This window comes from Anas acuta, chromosome 4, assembly GCF_963932015.1.
Source record: "Anas acuta chromosome 4, bAnaAcu1.1, whole genome shotgun sequence".
NCBI classification, from domain to species: Eukaryota; Metazoa; Chordata; class Aves; order Anseriformes; family Anatidae; genus Anas; species Anas acuta.
The window spans coordinates 48,595,902-48,614,274 of record NC_088982.1 but is presented as its reverse complement, the minus strand read 5'-3'; the positions used below and the strand labels follow the sequence as shown (position 1 = coordinate 48,614,274).

Here is an 18,373-nt window from a genome sequence, read left to right as displayed (position 1 = left end):
GAGGAGCGGCTGAGGGTTCGGCATGGGGAAGAGGGGGCATGGAGGGAGCTTATCAGTGGGATCACAAGTTTTCCACAGGAATTACAGTTTGGGGGTTTGGTTTAATTGGTGTGAAGGCATAACAGTGCATGTTCTCTAGCAGAGCAAATAGAGGGTTTATGTAATCAAAGTTTTGAGAATTTAGTGTACTGAATTGGAGGCTGAGAACATTAAGTGAGAGGGGCTGGTAAGAGGCTGTTTTGCATGTTTCTCCTTTTTGAGAAATCTGATGACCATAGGCACTAATTTAAACTTGATGCCTCAACTTTAAAGCAATGCAGTATATGTGCATTTAAAGTGGGGGAATTCAAGCTATACTTTCCTTAAGTTGTTAAGTAAACATTTACGGCTTTAGCTATGGGGTACCATAGTCATCTGTCTGTGCAAATGCTGCTTCTGAGCAGCACCATCACAGCTAAGAAATCTTGTTTGCTCTTTGCAGAAAGCAGAGCACAGAGGCCAAAGGCTGCGTTGTGATACTTCTCTAGCTTACTGTTTAAAATTATCCAATGTATTAATCATCATAAAGAAATAAGCATCAGGTCCTCTTTGACTCAGCAAAGTTTATGCACCTAGTCATTGGTCATGTATCCTATCTTATGCTTGGGTTTTGATTCTGAGGATGTAGAGTCATGAATACTTCATAGGTTCATGAAGTCAGAAATACCCCCAAGGACCCTCCTCATTTTTTTTTCCTGGTGTTAACTTTCTTCCTTGTGCCTAGAAGGAACATTTGAGCATTGAACATTGAGCCTCCTGGTGATCCACAGTGTGGAAAAGATCTAGGTTAAAAGGAGTTCAGCAGAATAATAAGAAATCAGTCATGATTTTAATTGAGGAAAGAAATGTAACTGGATTCAGAGCTGGGAGGAAATGTTTCAGGAAGAGGTGAAATGTCTTCCTGCAGCTCTATGAGGAATGAGGTTTTGTCATGGGAGACTTTTTTTGGTGCAGGTAGGTATGTGTAGTAATTTCTCATGTAGTACCTCAATGCGACAGTTTGCTGGTTATCCCTTGACAACTAGCTATTGTGAGTTCCCATATTCATCAGCTATGCAGGACTGAATTTTCTTCAATTAAATATTAATTTAAATGATAGATGAATATTCTATTCACAAAGCATAAAAACTTAACATAAAAGAAGGCTACGCATGAGTAACATACCATTTAAATTGTAAAGCAGTCTTCTCATAAGCATGAAATACGAACGGAGAGGTACAGCTCACTTCATAGAGGATTACAAATGCTGAGGTTTTCTTTTCAGGTTTTGAGTGAAATGCAAGGTCTATTTTGCGTAGTAAATGAGGGTGGTTGGGATTTAATTATCACAGATATCAAAGGCAGAATTTACCAGGACTGGGAAAACAGCTGGTACTTTGAAAAAATCTACACACCGAAATCCAAGTGATCAGATTATGAAATCATTTTTGAAAGGCAATTGAGAAATAAATCACAGGATACTTATATACTGTCTTCCCTGGATTTTCTTTAAGGGATGTATTGTATCTCATATCACTCTTGTTCAGGGCTGCCAAGTAGGGACTGAGATTTTGTTTGAAAATTAGTTGGGCACTAGTGGTACTGATATATGGGAATTGTTTCTTTCAAATAGCTAATGATGTCCAGTTGCTTATGGAGTCTGATGCTGTGCAACAACAAAGTGGCTTGTAGCAAAATATCATGTGGGCACATGACTTCTCAGTGTGGGAGGGAAACCTCAAGCAGGCTCTGTTTTAAGCCAGAGATGTTAGTTCTTTGCAGAATCACAGAAGAGTTGAGGTTAGAAGGGGCCTCCAGCAATCCCAAACAGTCGAAGTAAGGAAATAAATGCTTATATTGCAAAGTGCTGGGTCTCACAGATGGCTTTTTGCCATTGTTATTCAAGGGTTAGAAGTGACACAGAGTCTTCAAGTATATGCACTTAAGAACACAGTTTTAAGAGAGAGAGGGCAGGATGGTGTTGCTCTGCATACGGAAGATCACAGAATCTCACAACATGAATATGAAAATAACCTCCACACTGTGCTCTTTAGTGCTAACAGCTGAGCTAGTGATACTCTGTGACTCTGACCTACAAATTGTATACGTGCTAATAAGTGGATGGATGTGATGTTCTCATAACTTGTTAGATACCTTTGCCTGTTAGCATCATATTGGTGTAATCCAGATGGGATCTTGTCATGCTCTGTTTTGATTTAGAGATTAGGAAAGATGATCAAAAGAAAAATAAACTGAATGGGATGCAGGTTTTTTTCCTTTTTTTTTTTTTTTTTTCTCATGACCATCACATATTTAGAAATTAGGACTGTTTTTGTAATTGTGTGTATACTTTCAAGTTTTCATTTACATGTTTGAAAACATAAAGCACGGGCCTGAGGATCCAGCACTTCATTCAAAGATCAGTTTCATTTCTGCTTGTAGGAAGTTCTGCCCCTTTGATATATGTAATGGGAACCTGAATTTTATATATCAGTTAATAGATTGTAATCTGTTTCATAAAAGATTTCAGACCATTCAGAATTACTCCAATATCCTATATCCAATTCCATATCCTATAAAGCATAGCCGTGGGATTGCAGATGGGAATCCAGTATATCTACTTTTACTCATTGTGGGACGGGAAGTAAGAATTCAGTGACTTATCTATTATGGACATAACACTTGACTTTCTAGATTGTCATCACTGTGATTTGTTTTTGTCATCCCAATGGCTGAGGAGAATGGTTGCTGTTGGTGTATTTTGTGCTCCTGATTTAAGCTCTCATTCATTGGAATGTGTTGAAACTGTGTGGAGGGAAACATGAACCTGTAAGAGCTATGTGGAGGGTCAGGTTCTGATTATTGCACTGAGAGTTAGGAATGATTTAGGATTTTTTTTTTTTCAATTTGGAAAGAGAAACCTGATTATGTTTGGATCCAATTCATTGTTTAAATCCACTTGGATTATCATTAAAATTACATGTCTAAATTATCAGAAGATAACCAGCGAGTCCTGCCATGGTTCCAGTTCCTCCACCTTCATTGTGGTGGAACTGCAGATGAAATGTCTGCTCTTCAAAAAGAGATGTTTGTCTGCATGTGCCTTGGCACCTGCCTGTCTTTCAGTGAAATTTCATGGCAAAACTTCTGCACAAATCTTGAAATATTCTACAAGCTCATAGCCTTTGGGGTTTTATTGAATGTGAGAACATTACTCAGCCTATGGCCATGTAAAATGGTAACTATGACAACTGCAGCGTTGGACTGGAGGGTGAGGAGGGAGGCTTCTGTGAAAGAAGTAATATCCTTGGACACAAAAATATGACCTCTCAGAGCCTCCTCAGATAAAGATATTATACGGATGTGTTATTTGTGAGGACATCTGTTATTTCCTAATGTCAAGGAAAATTAAACTTCCCATGACTAGTTTTCTTCCAAGTTTAATGGGGGCCATAGGTTTTAGAGATGTCTACCTCATCATATAAGGCTTGCGGAATATTCTAAGGGCTTTAGAGGCATTAAACCCCTAGAATTTAATACAGTGAAAATTGAAGCTATGAAAATATGTGGCTTTTAAGTTTTGGGGTTTCTTTAGTTTTATTAAATAAACTAGAAAATCAGTTAGAAAAGGATGGAACAATAGCTTTTGAATTTTGAAATTTTTTTATGGAAAAAGTTTAGGTAAATAGTGAAATTACAAAAACAGCGGGTTCAAAGAGAATGATGTTCAGTATTTTGGTACAAAGCCTGTGGGAGTAGAAAATTACCTCTGTTTTTCAAGGTGTTCTAAGTTGGACTGCTTGCAGAACCTCTCAGTGGGTTTTGTAGCAATACTTGCAAGTTGTCTGAGAGCACGTACACCTATTCAGATTGTATCAAATCTCCAGCTTTTCTGAATTTTTATTTCAGCTTTCCACCTTCAGGTAATTTCTGTTCCCAGTACTGGATTTATTTTTTTGTGAGTTGTCCCATCAGTGCCACTTCCTTCATAAGCCTTTTGCAGCAATAATACTGGGTGGAAAAAGGAAAGTACCAGTGTGTCCTGCTCTCCTCCCCAAAGATTTTTGTCCACAGATGGCACTGCCAATGTGCATAGAAAGTACATTTCTCTATAGCCTGACTGGATGAAACAGCACGCTTATCACTGATGAAGTTTGGTGATTTTTTTTTTTTTTTTTTAAAGTAGTCAGGTTTGTGGCTTTGAATATCTCAATGCTTAGGATAAAATTGAAAGTGGATCTCTTGTGTCGTATCAAAATGTTTTAACCGTTATGAATGTCCCTGCCTTCCACAACATGCTTACTGCCTTCTAAAGTAAAAACCAGACTCCCTCTGGTTTTGTTTAAAAGACAGCACAAAGAATATTTGCAAAGAGGCATTTTCTGCATCTTTTGTTGTGTTGAACTCCCAGGAAAGGCTGGGGCTGCTCCTGGGCTTCACAGAGTGACCTGTGAATGTGCTGCCCTTCTGCTTTAGAACGGGGACAAGCTGAAGAGGACAGAATTGGCCAAGTCAGGCACATGAGCTATTCTGACATGACTTTGTCCTCCACCATAGTGACAGGAAACATCACCTTTAATTCCCTCATATGTCACAAAAATGTATAGTATGAAAGCTTTGCCCCCACTGAAGTGTGTGGGAGTTTTGCTATTAACTTTTAAAAAGCCAGGAGTTTTACATTAGAGGGAAAAAAGTAGTATTTTTGGATTCAGGTAACTCTCATGAAATCTTGTTTTTCTTCAGTTGAATGCAAGCGTGATCACCTATCTGCAATTTTGAGTGCCTCTCAAAAATAACCATGTGAACCTTCTTTATCCTACGTGAACACTACGTGAACATGGCCTTGCTCTTGAGTGTTGTTGCTTGTTATAAAACAGCAATAGCAGAATAAGGAGCTAGAAAGTGGAAATAAAATGCCAGTATTTCTTCATTTTTTCTTGTTAGAGGGAATCCTCCCTTTCCTCTGCCTGATCAGGCACACTTCAGCTTCTGTTGGGGGCAGTGCACAGGGGCTCTGCCCATCCTGGTTCCAGCATGCCTTAGTTTCAAAACAAGCAAAAGAAATTTCACCTTTTTTTTTTTTTTCTTCCTTCTGTGACATGCGACAAAAGAACTTGCTCCTATTTTATGCCTGTGTTTTTCTTTGGTAATATTCTTAATGCCAACACCCATTATTTATGCCAAGTCACTGGACAGGAGTGTATCTTCATGTTTTGTACACTGAAGTAATTTTTTTCAAATACTGCTTTGTGTAACACTGTCTGAATTTAGAAACATTTTTAGTATTCTACAATCCCATCATAAGTGGAACACATTTGATGCTAGATAAAATTGCTAATAAAGCTTTCTTACCTTGGTAGATACTTCACCTTTGTCTGAGTCATGTTTGGTTCTATTTATGCAGCAGTGGGTGGAAGTATGAAATCAAATCAACAGAGTTGGAACTAACAGTTCAACAGCTGAGGAGGCAGTGAAAATTTTTAGTGAAGGAATTTAATACCCAATACTTTGAAGACTCAAGGAATCGTTTATTTTTCAACTAGTGGCCTGTGGAATATATTCCAACCCTTTGCCTCTTCCTTGCTGAAAAGTGTAGCTCCTCCTAGTCCCCAGGAGTCACTGGGGGTAATAAGGATTCAAGCAAACAGAGGCAATGCTTATTAGGCCAGTTTGCCTGTAACTGGTATTGGGACCGAACTGGTGTTGAAGTCATTCAGGGATGTCGTGACAAAACTCATCCAAATAGGACCTAGGATAAAGCTTATCCTTCTGCAGCACCTGCCCTCCTTCAAAATTGTCTGTGTGGAAGAAGAATCCAAGATTTTCCATTTCTTGTCATTCGAATTGCAGTGCAAATCTGAGTCTGTCTCCTAATACTTGCAGTTTCCTAATACTTGCACCTTCAGGCTGCTGTTGGAAGGGGTTGATGGCCAGCCGGCCAGTTGCAGTGACTGGCTTAATGTGAATGACAGCTAGCTTATTCTGTCATGTCTAGTTGGAGATGGTATTGTGTCATCCCTGATGGTGACCAAGCTTCAAAATTCATTCTGAATTTATCTTTTGATGTCCTTTTAACCTTTCGGCTTCTTTTGCTGTTATGTATAAAGCATAAAGATGCAGAAACTGCTTTTAAAATAAACACTTGTCTCAGGAATCTTTTTTAATCTTTTTTTTTTTTTTTTTAATCTTTGGCTTTGATTTTATGGTAGTATTGAAATCCAGATTGAAACCAGCTAATGGATTTCACAGAGGAAAGGGATAGTTACTATGGCTACACAGCACCCTGAAAGCTTAAAAGGACAAAGGATAAATGAATACGGTACTGGCTGCTTAGCCATTTCTAGAATAGATTCTAATAATTTAAAGGCTTTATAGTCTTTCAGACACCATCAGAAAAAGCAAGATGTTAGTCCTTAAAGACTTCATATTTTATTCTTGGTTTAGATCATTACTTTTGAAGTAGCATATTTGAAAAAATATTTTTCAAAACATCGTCTGCTTTTAGCTTTTAGTTATAGTTCACATACATCTGTTGCATGTAATGAAGCTGACTATTATTGATAATTTTATGTCTGATGTTTTATACTATGGTATATTAAAATAGGCAGAGAAATGTGGAGAAGTAAATACCGAGAAATTGTGGTTTGAAAACTGGTATTAATATGCTCACAACTTCCACTGTAGATTTGGCTGAAATTCTTGTCTTAAATGTGCAGATCAGTTTATAAGAAAACCAAACCTAAAAATAAGTTATATACAATAAAGGATAATAAAACACGTGCACTGCTAAGTTCATACAACTAAAGAATGAGTTACTGGGTTTTAGCCTCGCCTTAGTGAGTGATGGTAGAAGTGCTGCTACTTGTTCCTGTTTGAGAAAGAAACGATGTGTTAGAAATCATGAACATAGTGCTCATCAACTTGAGCATATATTTTGTTTTGTTTTGTTTTTCATGACTGTAGTAATAAAATGCATCTGTTGGAAGTTGTGTCTGCTGGTAATTGCAGGCAGGGTATTTTGGCCAATTTGGTATTATAAAATCATCAGGAAGGTTGCAGGTAACTTCACCTCACTGTAATATTGTAGCTTTAAATAGAGAGAGAGATTTCATGTGGTGCCCTTATCTGCAACCAGTGGGCTTTTGTATTTGTATGTTGAGCTTTTCTGCCAAGCAATGCTTGCAGTGAAGTGAGCTGGACTTCATGCATGTGCAGCAGAGAGCTGCGTGGTCCTCCTGTTGTGGATCTCTTCTGTGCTGTCTTAAAATGCCAGATTTGCTATGTAGCCATTAGTATTACTCATGTTGAAGGCATGCACAGAAGCCTTTCCGTGTAAGAGCATCAGAGCTGCTGTACATAAGAACTTCATTGTGCAGACCAGAGATCTAGCCAGTCTGTTTTAGGGCCAAATTCCACAATGGGCAAAAGAGAATGGGTGGGGAAGACCAAGAGTAACCCAAGAAAATGTATAGGCGAAAGGAGGTGATGCTGGTAGAAAAATATCGAGAATTGCATCTAGTTGTTTATTTTGGTTCTGAGATTACATAATTAGGTATGTTGTTAAAGTAGCTCAAAGTTATAAAATACGGTGCAGTGGTACAAAAGTGACCCAGAAAGTTTGATTGCCTTTTCACTTACTGTAGGGCCTTTTCCTACCTGCTTCTGGTGGTTTTAGATAGACAAATCTAAAATGCAGATATTAGCAATTAGGAAAACTGGTCTGCTTAACTCCTTAATTTATAGCTTGCACAACAACTTTGTTACAGATTCTCCATAAACACACAGAACTAGTGTGCTCAAAATTAATTTATGATATTTACTGACTTCTCGAGTGCTTATTTTAAGAGATTTTTTCAGAACATCTTCACTTAAAAATCAATCTTATGTATGCTTACTACTTCTTAAAAGTGGAGCAGGGATTCTCAAGATAGATTCTCAGGTGAAATGTACGGTATTTTTAGGAAGTTGCTGTTACTATTATTTTTTTTTTATCTTGTGTGAAAATGTATTGAGAATTTTTCCTCTTATTTTGGTTTCTTTGATCATTGTACACAAGAGAATGAAAAATTGGGCTATTAATGGTTTGTAGGTGATCTAACTGAAGTTGCCTCAAAGTAGGCAGTCACTGTGGGCTTTTCCAGGGTTATACTCATGGGTATGACTTTCATTCATGTGTGTTTTACATTTGATGAAATACTCCATTTATTTATTGTTTACTTAAGTACTGCAAGAAAAAAAGATGCTGCTTGAAATTCAGAAGTGGATCAGTTAAAGTGCTTCAAGAGAAGACTGGGTCTATGTGATATTTGATGTTGCTATGGGAAACTGCTTTGCAAGAACATTTGCAGAGCAGATGGACCAGGATAGATAAAACAGATACAGGTATTGAATAGAGCTTGTGTAATGTTCTGTGAAACAGCAGGAAAACATGAACTCAAGTCTATGTAACATAATTCCTTGAGTTGTCCTTCTCTAACGGGTACACTGCTAACAACTTGCAAAACACAGCTCTTCACAGCAAACTTGTTCTGTTTTTATTAAATGGGATAGTGTATCTTCATGGTATTTTACTTTATGCAATTCAATTTAAACAGCTGTCCATTGTGAATAGATCAGTAGTGAAGGTTTTTTAAAGTTTTTGACTTCTTAACAAGCCAAAGAAAATTTCAGAGTTTATCTGCCCCATCTTCTGTCATATGCAAAACCAGTCATGTCCTAGCTTTGTTGTAACCTACTGCCTTTTGGACGAGCCTCTGAAGTTACGTCTAAGTACACAAACACCACAGAGTAGAAAATTTTTGTATTTCAGACATTATAATTGTGTTGGCTTAACATGCTCTTGGCAATTGAGAGCTCTTCTGTAGCCTTATATGCTAGCTTTATTTTTGTGTTTAAAAAAAATAAAATAATACCTACCCTGTTTAAGAACTTGAATACGTTTGTAGTGGTTTGGCACAGTGTTGGTTTCCTTAGCAACACGAACACAAAAGATACCCACCCATGTGGTGGGATACACGCAACCTGTCTTTGTAAGAGCGGGTATGTATAGAAATGTACTGTATGCTTCTTTAACGCATATCCTTTGTTCTCTCTGGCAATGAATAAAATAGGCATATGCTGTTTAATTTTTCTCCAGGAAAACAGAGAATTTGAAATATACTTTGTAGTCATATTTTTTCAAAAACCAACAAGCAAACGTATATTTTTTTTGAAAAAAATAAGAAAATCTGCTCTCATGAAGATGTATGACTGACACTGCTAAGGGATTTTTTCCATAAGTAATACACTGTCAGTAAAAACAAAAACAAATCTTTGGACTTTTAACCTGTGGTGTATCTGTGCTTCTCATCTTGTTGAGTTACAAAGCTTACTCCATGGGTGTTTTTTTGCACATATATTGAACCAGTTCCTTGGTTCATGCAATCCTAAACCCATGACTGCACCTGTAACTCTCGATCTTTTTGATTTACTATGAAATACCAGGAAATACCATACCACCAAACATCATTTGGTTGATTGACATTTCTAGAGCACTGTTAAAGAATTCTTTAGAGAGTAATGTGTGTTTGTTTTCAGGTATATCCTTTCATTATGAAACAAAATACATTTGATGTGTTTGTTGGTAATCCACTTTAAATATCACATGTGAATATCTTCCAGAATTTATATATTTATGTATTTTCTTCTGGTTTAAGGTAGTTAAAGAAAACAAGGAAAGTTTGAGGCAGGAATTACCGGGGAAAGTTTTATGGCCTCTGTTCTACAGTTAAATGGATCAGAATGTCAGGATTACTGTGTGGTGTTAGCTTTCCACTATAACCTTTGCAAGCCTTTTACACTAGGTAAAGAACAGTGAGATTGGCTGTTTTTTTCATGCACCTCAGGAAAGACATTTCATGGGTGATTAATTATAACCTATTTTCAATTTATTTTAACCAGGGATGAGTTAAATAAAGCACTTTACAGGATCACAGAATTGTTGAGGCTGGAAAGGACCTAGTGAATTTGTCCAACAGCCTGCTCAGAGCAGGGTCATCTTGAACACGTTGTCTAGGACTCTGTCCAGTTGGGTTTTAATAGCTTCAAGGACAGAGATTCTCTAACCAGTCTGGACAACCTTTTCAAGTGTTTGACCACACTCACAGTGGAAAAACAAACAAACATATGTTTAAACAGGACTTCCTGTATTTCACTCTGGTCCTGTGTTCTCTTGTCGTTTTACTGGATACCACAGGGAATAGTCTAGTTCTGCCTTCCTTACTCTGCACCCTTTCAGATGTTTATACTCATTGATAAGGTCACTCTGAGCCTTCTTTTCTCAAAGGTCAAGGCCCTCATTTCTATTAGCCTCTCCTCATACAGATGATGCCCAAGTCAGTTCATGCCCTTTTGCTCCTGTGTGGACATCTCTCTTGTACTGTGGAGCCTGGGATTGGGACTGGTATTTTGCCTCACCAGTGCTGAGCAGAAAGGAATGGTCACTTCCCTCAACACATTGGTGACACTCATCCTAATGGAGCCCAGGTTGCTGTGGGGCATTGCTGTAAGGGCACATTGCTGGGTCACGGTCAGCTAGCTGTCAGGGTGTTGGACAAGCTCAATAGGTCCTTTGGAGTTGACAGATCTTTACTATATATTTTACTTTTTATTTAGCAAAAAAAACATCTGTAAAAACATTACTAGTGAACAAATTATATATTTTGGTCTTTCTGTTTTATTAAACTTCGATTACTGCTTTGAAATTGCTCGCACCTGTATGTAAGAGGCTGCAAAAAGGTCTTTTCCACTAGTACGGCTAGCAAATGGAAAATCATGTATGGTTTTCTTGTGCTTAGGGAGATGAAAAATTAATCTCAAATCAATTTGAGAGTCTACAGAAAGATGGATGGAAGTCAGTATTGGGCATAGGAGTTGGCAAACATTAATTAAAACTACCTTTCAAATCCAGAAGTGTTATGTTAGATTTGTACCGCCTGAAAGACACCAGTATTAAAATATTTTTCAAAGTTTATTTCATAGCATGATTTAAGGCTATTGTGTATACGTATATGACATTTCAGTATGATATAGCTAGTTTCACATGTGTCTTGTTTCTGTTTGTTCCAGGAAATGAAACCAGGAAGTAATGTGAAGGGCCATGTGAAGCTCTGTCATAGCAGAAATTTGCTAAAAGATTTCTTTGCCTGTAAGTTTTTATTTTCTGTTGTTAAATACTAAGTTATATTCACATTACTGGAGAAAAAGATTGATTTTAGCATTTTGACTTGCAACTTGAATGTGAAAAAAGCCTTGCCAAGGGCCTTATGTTGAACTCCTGCCATTATTAATTTACTGTATTTCAGTGAAGAGCAGACATTTTTATCTTAATTATTTGAATCTAATGATTAATTTTTTTATATTGTATCATTGCAGGTTACACATGCAGTTTGGTGCATGCTAAACTGCAATAACTTACTTTTCAGAAACTCTGAACAAAGCTAGAAAATGACCAAATTTGTATGAGAGTATGAAACTTTTCCATTCAAAAATTATTTAGCCAAGATAGCACATGCAGATGCCTGCTGTGACTCAGACATGTTACAGAATGCTTATCTTTTCCCACAGTTATTAAATGCTATGATAGTACCATTTACAGTCTTGCTATTTATAGCAAAGACTTTTCTTTAAGCTATAGAGAAGACATTTAATTTTCTATACATGGCTTAACAAGCTTCACTTAAGAATTTAAACTTCTGTTTTCATCTTGAGTCTGGGTGTCTACGTCAAAATATTTAAGTGAGAGAGAGAGATCAACTTGCCCTCAGGTCACTACTACAAGGGAAATGTTAGAAGCTCCATTTTGCACAAAGAAACAAAAGCATCAGAGTGACTATTGATTTGTGCAGCTTCGTGTATCTGGCAGAGCTGAGAACAGAATTCAAAAGTTTTTTGTCCCAGTCAAGATTTATTATTTGAAAATAAACTATGTGGTGGGGAATTGTAATGGTTCATACATAGGCATTATATATAAATACATCTAAAATATATATATTGAAAGAAATAGGGAGTTTACAGGAAAAGTTTGCAAGCTGGAGTTCAACCAGTATATTAATTTTCATCGTTGTATAATTATTATAATTTAAATAAGCATGATCTAATTAGCAAGTTCTTGAAAACTCTAGAAGGGACAGTATTACCTATTAGTGTTTCAAAGTTGGTAATACCTGTTAATACTTCAAAAATAACTGTTCCTTTTTGTATCTAACACTGAAAGAAGTAGCAATGCCTACTTCTGGGCATTGTGTAGGGAATTTGCAGCAACCTGCAACTAAATTAAAATGTGCAAATGCTAATCTTCCACAATTCAAGCTCTTTATGAAGCATCAGAAAGTGTTTTGATTTATTTCTAGTTTTCTTGAAAAAGTAATTCATTGTCTTAGGGTTTCTTCACTATTCTAACTGCTGAAACAACCACAAATTAAGTGCAGATACAAGAATATCTGTTAGAAATTCGAATCTGAGTTCTGCTTTTTGTGTTGTAAAGTAAAAATTGGACATCGTCTTCATTGTATTAGTTCTCTGTTATCCTAAGTGTATTAACATTGAAGCATTTCCTTTGGTTTTATCAAAGACTCTGGAGAGGGTATTCCATACATTTCAAGACTTCAATGATTAGTTAAGGAAAAGAGAAGGGAAACTGCTGCTCTGATAACACTGCTTTAATATCTGAATTTGTCACATTTTTGTTATTTTTTGCTAGATTTAATTACCTAGTATGCTTTGGGCAAGTGGATTTCCAGCATCTTAACAGTAGCATTAGAAATAAACTGAACAGATGTGAGATGGAGTTAGAATTGGCTAACTGATTTTAACTCTATCTTCTCTTTTTAATTTCTCTCTTCATTCCGTTGCATCTGCCTGAGAAATGCATGTATTTCAAATGTGTGTGTGTGTATATATGAGGTACACTTAGGTATGTATTCATTGAAGGTTAGGCAATGGGACAAAATACAGAAATGGGTTTGGAGAAGTCTTAAGAGAACATGGAGAGTAGTCATTTCATTGATAGGATGCTAAAGCTGAGAGCTGTATTACATGTTGAGCACTATAATGTACATGTGTAGCCTTCCAGACAAAAAGTGCATGTTTTTTTTCCCTGGTATAAAATGCTTGTACAAGCATATGATAGAACATGAAACATACAATACTGTTGAAATCTTCTATGTTTTGGATGCAAAAATATGAGGTATAGACCATATATAAGATCTATATAGATACTAAAAAAAAAAAAAAACAACTTATGTTTTATTATATGGATTTTTTATATTATATGGATTTTTTTTATTTTACAAGCTAGCTGTTGGAAGCTATTAGATGTAGAAATGAGCTTTTCCTCTAGTAGTGCATTATTGTTCATTACAGTATATTAAATGTGAGTCTGTTCTACTGTTTTCTAGTCAGTGCCATGAAAAGAGATGCTAGGTCTCAACCACTGCTTGAATAATACAGCTCGTATGCTGTTTTATTAGCTGAGCAAAGTCCTCCTCTTTCTGCTTTTCTCAGTTTTGCGTTGCATGTGTGGGTATCAGCTATCTTATTCATGCTTTAGGTTTTGTACTGAGGGTAACTTGCCTGCAGCCCCACTTTTAGAGTAGCTTGCCTTGAGTTGCATGCTGAAATTACAGCTGGTTAAAGTTACGAGACATGAATACCAGCTTTTATGATTTCAGACGCCTGTCACAGAAATCAAAACTGAATCTGCCTGATGAGTAATCAGAATTGCAACAATTATTATTATTATTATTATTATTTTGATTTCAAATACTAGTTGTCAATTACAATATAGTTGTAGATGGTTCTGAAGTCTGGATAGAGACCTGGCAATATGCAAGCATGAAGTCATATTTTCTTCCCTTGCCTAAGAAGTTATCCCATATTTACTCCCCCTAAATGCCAATGAACCTTTCTGGTGTGTATTAAGAGCGAATGTTCTCACACACTAGATACTAATGGAGTCTGCGCACTTATAAATTACAACAAAGGTACCGTAGTCCTAACCTTCATTGTTATAATTTTTGCGACTGTACAGAGCACTCTCCTCTAGGTATAAATTCACTTGCAGGAGTGCTGAAGATGGCTTGTACACATGATGTAAAAATCCTTCATGTGGTATCATTCTTGTATGGCATAGCAGGTTGTGCTGGAGACCAGGGATTTGAGAATTGAGATGGGTTGCAGTGCAACTAAGGATGCCAAAAAACATCTGCTTCTTATTCACATGGGCTAAAGAACTGTGTTTCAGAGGAAGTGCTGTTACAGCTTGTTTCTCTGAAACCTGCTGCTCCAGAAATATAATTGTCACTCGTCCTTACCACTAGTGGACATTTATCCATCTGTAATCTGCGCTTGTAGTGCTTGTGCTGTCAGGTGTTCTGGCAAGAATGAGCAAAGGCACCACTCCATCACTTCGCCAGGACACTGAAGTACTGTTTTGTGCATCTGGATTGTATGTGGTGGTATTACAGAGGGGAGGATGTACTTTTCCTCTGGTCTATTTGTATTGAAGTGCTGTCAAGAACTTAATTTCTTAATTGTCTGTTTGTGCAATTTTAACTGTAGGCATTTGAAAATGCTAAGGATATTGTTGAGAATTTCTGCAAATAATTCTTACTGGATAATCTGAGCAGGAAGAAGCTTGCAAGATGATTAGATAAACATACTAGCAGTTCTGTAAGATTGACATCAGTCAATACAGATTTTTTTTTAAGTGTTGTACATACTGTTTTCCTCGTCTGCTCACTCTGACAGTACACCTCAAAGAGAAAGACTGAGAATAAGAGGAGAAAAGGTTCTAGAGATTAATTGTTGATCTAATAAGGGCCTAACAGAAGAAGTTATAGGGTATTTTCTGTTTGGAATAACTTCTGACTGGTACTATAGGCAGGCCAGAAGGAATAACATACCTTATTTAATCAATTAGATCTTACTGTAGATAAGCAATCCTGGTTCTGTTTTCTTTCAATTATTTTTTTAATTGGTTGTCAATATATTAGTGAAGCTATGGCAGCACTCTATTTTCACAGATGGCTGTACTGGCTAATTTCACATCCTATACATCTCTGTATTCAGTGCTAAATCTGTTCTCTACCTGTTAAAGAAACCAGGGACAATATCACACAGGCATGTCTCAAAGCAACATATATGTAGCTTTGTATTCAAGGCTGCAGCTGATTTTATAATTCATGTATTTGACTGTCATATTGGTATAAACAGAGAACAGACAGCATGCAGGGAAGAATAGGGGTATGGTTATATATTCTGAGTGCAGGTTGCTGAAAGTGAGTAATGGAACATTTTAAAACATGAGAGAGCTCCAAGTTCTTTGTCTCAAGTCTTTCTGCTAGAATAATTCCACACTGCTAATTCGGATATTGACCAAAGTATTTGCTACACTTTTTTTGCATCTGGTAGTGTTACAAATACATTGGTAAGTATTGTATAACTGCCTTTCACACACAAGTAACTAAATAACTTACTGAGATATGTAGGTAACGGTGGCAATTATTTCATTATTATCAGCTTAGTAGTTATTACATTTTTCTTCCAAAGGGAATTGGCATATTTAATTTCTATTAATATTAGCTGGTGAACAAATAAGAAAACAGAAATCTTTTTCTACCCTTTTTCACCCTGTGGCTGAGTTCTATATTTAGCTAGTGACCATTGACACTTCTGTCCTGTGCCTGTAAAATACCAAATCCTTTGCTATCTTAATAAACTCCATGTAAAATAAACAGTAGCACAAAGTATACTTCTGTATGTTTATAGAAGCCATGCATTCTGACACAAGTAAGAGCAGAAAAGTTCTGTTTACACAGACAACATGGTAAATTGTTCCTCTCTGTGAAAGGCACCTTTGCTGATGCACGATGATTAGAGTTCCTCATTTTCTCTAAATACATCCCATTCTGGATCTCTGGAGCTCTTGGCTTTTCCCTCTATTCTTCTTATACCCTGGGAAAAAAGTTTGAAATGCCTTTTCTTGTTTTTCCACTGAGAATACAGGATAGGGTCACTTTTTTGGAGATCCTGATGAGAGATCTTCCTACAGAAGATGAAACTAACCCAGCTGAAAAGCCAAAAGTACACTACCAAAATCAACAGTAAGAATTTAAACTTCATATGGCAGTGGTGAAGAGCAGAGTTGATTTTATTATTGTCGAAGACTGTGAGACCCTAAGAGCAAATTAATTTCCAAGGAGTGTCTTGCACAGCTCTAATTAAGGTTTCAGTGGTCACTGGAGATGAGTCTTCCACTGCTCTCCCTGTGTCTTTCTTTTGTCTTTCTGAACTAAACTTAGACTTGAACTTTAATCTCATATGCTACCTGGCTTACACTTTTGTGTCAGCTTCTGTGAATGTATTCAGGGGAATACAAGTTTTAATTTTAGCATTTCTGCATACTGTAAGCATCTTCCTGACCATAAGCTTGTACAAAGCTATCTTGCCAGAATAAGAAGAATAAAATTATTGCAAAGGTCTTTCATCCTTTACTTCATTACGTAGAGTGGTTTTTTTTTAAATAAAGTATGTACTGAGGAATATAAATTGATCTATCTGAACTGATGACACTAAGAAATACAACACCTGTTCATGGTGTTGCTTGTTAATTTACTCTGCTGAGGTATAATTTCATGCCTTGTTAAAATCAGACAGACGCAGCTATGGTTTGCTGAGGGTGAAATAACGGGACAGGCTTCGAGAAACTTTTGTGTCTTTTATAATACTTGATACCAAATTTGTACCAGGAGTAATGAAAGCAATGGTCAAGAAAAAATGTCTTACAAATTAAATTTGATGACACAGGAAAAAAGTGTGAATGCAACTAACCCAGAATATTTTATAACTTGGGTCAGTAAGCAGTCAATGTTTTGCTCGAGGAAATAAACTTCCTACATCTCAGGCAGTGTCAGCATGCATGCGTAGTTACTGAAACAGTGCTAGTGATTTGGACACAGCATTCATGAGCCAGTAGCCAGGCCTGCTTTAGTTTCTGGAGATAAGGAAAGCTGGAGAATTTTGCAAGCTGCCTTGCAAATTGATGATCGCTATACTCATGGCTTTCTTCTGCTTTGATGTTCTGCCATGTGAGTTGTGAAGGGGACCAAAGTTGAGCTTCCGTTGTATCTGCACTCAGACATGTGCTAGAATAGTAATAAACCATAGTGTGTTCATTCCCATGCATCAGTCAAGCTTCTTGAGGCAGGTGTTGCTGTTCCTGATGCTAAATAGATCTGGCAACTGGTAAATGTATATCCATGCACTCACTCCTGGGGCACATCATTGGGGATGCTGGATATGGGGAAGTGGGGGTGAGGAGGAGGAAAAGGCAGCATCCCTCAGGTGTTAATAATACAAAGCTGAAAGGAGTTTTGCTAAGTTTCTGAGCCACAAATGCAGAGATGGAAATTACATTAGTCCCTGTAGCTTCCAGCTGAGGTTTGTATCTGAGAGGCTCCCTGATTTCTGCAGCACGGCAGCAGCCAGTGGTTGAAGTACGGATTGTGCCGGTCAGCCAGCTTCATGGTGTGCCGTGCAGGTGCTTCAACCTCACAAGTCAGGTTTTGTGCAGTTCTGTTAGCACATACTCATTCATGATCAATATGCCACCCATTACTTATATTCCTGCTAACTGGTTAAAATTGTCCTTACACTGATAAAAAGGCGTATTGTACCTACAGAATCAGTATAATTCCCCCAAACTGCTCAGGTTACCCATTAGCATCCTCAGTTTTATGTTTGTTCCACCCGAAATGGTAGCATTTACACATTAAATCATCTTTGAACCAATTTCCCCACTAAACTGTCTTTTCTTGGAATAGCTCCTGTTTACCTGAGAAGTGTTAATCTGTAATAGCTCTGTGAGCCATCTTTTGTTAGTCGTTCAGCATCAATGTGTTGCTCCTTATTTATTTTTCTGCTCTTATCTAAACAACGCTTTTGCTAGTACCTGAGATAGGGTATGGCTGTGCTGTACATCTGCATCTCATAGTAGCTGGCTTCAGACAAAAAGCTTGCGTTTTGGCCTCACAACAGACAAAAGATTCAGCTCCTGTATCAGTAGTTTGGGCAATGTGGAAGGGTTGCACTGCTGGGGAGAAAGAGGAGGCTCAGCAGCCCCTCCTGAACCCCTGCCCTGGGACGTTCACCTGTGGAGCTGGGAGCAGCTTGTTTTGGCCAAGTGGCAGCAGAGCACTCCCGAGAAACCTCGTGTGGGTCGAGAAGTGACTTAGGGTTTCTTTCTTTGTGTTGATGTGGCACGAAGCATTGCATCTTCCTCCTCTGAAGGCAGTTTTAAGGGCGACAGTCATGGGAA

The 18,373-nt window shown here is 37.4% G+C and overlaps 1 protein-coding gene across 14 annotated transcripts in view; it reads left to right on the top strand.

Moving 5' to 3' along the window:
• Positions 1 to 18,373, top strand: part of MARCHF1 (membrane associated ring-CH-type finger 1) — a 296,342-nt gene that overhangs the window by 126,237 nt on the left and 151,732 nt on the right. For all 14 annotated transcript variants that reach the window (XM_068681133.1, XM_068681124.1, XM_068681126.1 and 11 more), the window contains one exon: positions 11,125 to 11,203. The gene's annotated coding sequence lies outside the window, so the exon portion shown is untranslated. The remainder of the gene's footprint in view (positions 1 to 11,124; positions 11,204 to 18,373) is intronic.